The sequence below is a fragment of the Larus michahellis genome (genome assembly GCF_964199755.1).
Source record: "Larus michahellis chromosome W unlocalized genomic scaffold, bLarMic1.1 SUPER_W_unloc_1, whole genome shotgun sequence".
Lineage (NCBI taxonomy): Eukaryota > Metazoa > Chordata > Aves > Charadriiformes > Laridae > Larus > Larus michahellis.
Window position 1 is genome coordinate 678,786 of NW_027435888.1, and position 3,077 is coordinate 681,862.

Here is a 3,077-nt window from a genome sequence, read left to right on the forward strand (position 1 = left end):
AACGCCGAGCTGCGCTGGATACAAACATTCAGAGGAGTCCGTCACAAGAGCCAAGCTGATGTGGCCCCAGGTGCAGAGCAGCGCTGGACAAAGGAGGCGAGCTTAGACAGCACGAGAAACTAGGCTGAGGTAGCGCAAGGAGCGGAGCTGGCCCTAGGGACCCTGCGGAGCCAGCGTAGGAGCCTCACCAGGCATCCCAGGAGCTGCGATGAACCGGCCAAGGAGTTGGGCAGAGCTGGCCACAGGAGCCTGTCTGACTTTGCGCCAAAAGACAAGGCAAGGCTACGGCCAGGTCCGAACGGAGTCAGCTCAGGAGTTGGTCCAAGATGCCCCACAGGCTGGGTGCAGCAAGCCGCAGGAGCCGAGGGCGTGTGTCCCAGGAACCAAGGGGAGGTGTCCCCAAAAGTGGAGCTTCACTGGCCGCAGAATCTGAGCTGAGCTGCCACCTGGAGTCAAGGTGGGTTGGCCCAAGGAGCCAAGCTAAGGCGATTCAAACAGAGGAGGTGCGGCGGCAGAAGGATGCATGTTGATTTGGTGCAGGGAGCTGAGTTGAGTGTGCCCTAGGATCGATGCGGAGCCAGGCCACGAGATTTCTGGAGGTGTCCCAGGAGGCGAGCTGAGGTGTTCCCAGTAGCCGAGTCGAACACAGCCCGAACGCCGAGCTGCAGTGGATAAAAATATTCAGGCGAGTCCGTCACAAGAGCCAAGCTGATGTGGCCCCAGGTGCAGAGCAGCGGTGGACCAAGGAGGCGAGCTGGGACCGCATGAGGAACCAGGCTGAGATAGCACAAGGAGCGGAGCTGGCCCTAGGAACCCTGCGGAGCCAGCGTTGGAGCCTCCACCCGGCATCCCAGGAGCTGCGATGAACCGGCCAAGGAGTTGGGCAGAGCTGGCCACAGGAGCCCATCTGACTTTGCGCCAAAAGACAAGGCAAGGCTACGCCGAGGTCCGAACGGAGTCAGCTCAGGAGTTGGTCCTAGATTCCCCAAAGGCTGTGTGCAGCAAGCCCCAGGTGCTGAGCATGTGTGTCCCAGGAACCGAGTGGAGGCGTCCCCAAAAGTGGAGCTTCGCTGGCCTCAGGATCTGAGCTGAGCTGCCACCTGGAGTCAAGGTGGTTTGGCCCAAGGAGCCAAGCTGAGGCGGTTCAAACATGGGAGGTGCCGGGACAGAAGGAGGCATGTTGAGTTGGTGCAGGGAGCTGAGTTGTGTGTGCCATAGGATCGATGCAGAGCCAGGCCAGGAGACTTCTGGAGGTGTCCCAGGAGGCGAGCTGAGGTGTTCCCAGTAGCCGAGTCGAACACAGCCCGAACGCCGAGCTGCGCTGGATACAAACATTCAGACGAGTCCGTCACAAGAGCCAAGCTGATGTGGCCCCAGGTGCAGAGCAGCAGTGGACCAAGGAGGCGAGCTCAGATTGTACGAGGAAGCAGGCTGAGATAGCGCAAGGAGCGGAGCTGGCCCTAGGGACCCTGTGGAGCCAGCGTTGGAGCCTCCACCCGGCATCCCAGGAGCTGCGATGTGCCGGCCAAGGAGTTGGGCAGAGCTGGCCACAGGAGCCCATCTGACTTTGCGCCAAAAGACAAGGCAAAGCTGCGCCGAGGTGTGAGCGGAGTCAGCTCAGGAGTTGGTCCAAGGTGCCCCACAGGCTGGGTGCTGCAAGCCCCTGGAGCCGAGAGCGTATGTCCCAGGAACCGAGTGGAGGCGTCCCCAAAAGTGGAGCTTCGCTGGCCTAAGAATGCGAGATGAGCTGCCACCAGGAGCCAAGTTGAGTTGGCCCAAGGAGCCAAGTTAAGGCGGTTCAAACACGGGAGGTGCGGGGACAGAAGGAGGCATGTTGAGTTGGTGCAGGGAGCTGAGTTGAGTGTGCCCTAGCATCCATGAGGAACCAGGCCAGGAGCCTTACGGAGGTGTCCCGGGACGCGAGCTGAGGTGTTCCCAGTAGCCCAGTCGAACACAGCCCGAACGCCGAGCTGCGCTGGATACAAACATTCAGACGAGTCCGTCACAAGAGCCAAGCTGATGCGGCCCCAGGTGCAGAGCAGCGGTGGACCAAGGAGGCGAGCTCAGATTGTATGAGGAACCAGGCTGAGATTGCACAAGGAGCGGAGCTGGGCCTAGGAACCCTGCAGAGCCAGCGTAGGAGCCTCCACCCGGCATCCCAGGAGCTGCGATGAACCGGCCAAGGAGTTGGGCAGAGCTGGCCACAGGAGCCCATCTGACTTCGCGCCAAAAGACAAGGCAAGGCTACGCCAAGGTCCGAACGGAGTCAGCTCAGGAGTTGGTCCTAGATTCCCCAAAGGCTGTGTGCAGCAAGCCCCAGGTGCTGAGCATGTGTGTCCCAGGAACCGAGTGGAGGCGTCCCCAAAAGTGGAGCTTTGCTGGCCTCAGGATCTGAGCTGAGCTGCCACCTAGAGTCAAGGTGGTTTGGCCCAAGGAGCCAAGCTGAGGCGATTCAAACAGAGGAGGTGCGGCGACAGAAGGATGCATGTTGATTTGGTGCAGGGAGCTGAGTTGAGTGTGCCCTAGGATCGATGCGGAGCCAGGCCACGAGATTTCTGGAGGTGTCCCAGGAGGCGAGCTGAGGTGTTCCCAGTAGCCGAGTCGAACACAGCCCGAACGCCGAGCTGCAGTGGATAAAAATATTCAGGCGAGTCCGTCACAAGAGCCAAGCTGATGTGGCCCCAGGTGCAGAGCAGCGGTGGACCAAGGAGGCGAGCTGGGACCGCATGAGGAACCAGGCTGAGATAGCGCAAGGAGCGGAGCTGGCCCTAGGAACCCTGCGGAGCCAGCGTTGGAGCCTCCACCCGGCATCCCAGGAGCTGCGATGTGCCGGCCAAGGAGTTGGGCAGAGCTGGCCACAGGAGCCCATCTGACTTTGCGCCAAAAGACAAGGCAAGGCTACGCCGAGGTCCGAACGGAGTCAGCTCAGGAGTTGGTCCTAGATTCCCCAAAGGCTGTGTGCAGCAAGCCCCAGGTGCTGAGCATGTGTGTCCCAGGAACCGAGTGGAGGCGTCCCCAAAAGTGGAGCTTCGCTGGCCTCAGGATCTGAGCTGAGCTGCCACCTGGAGTCAAGGTGG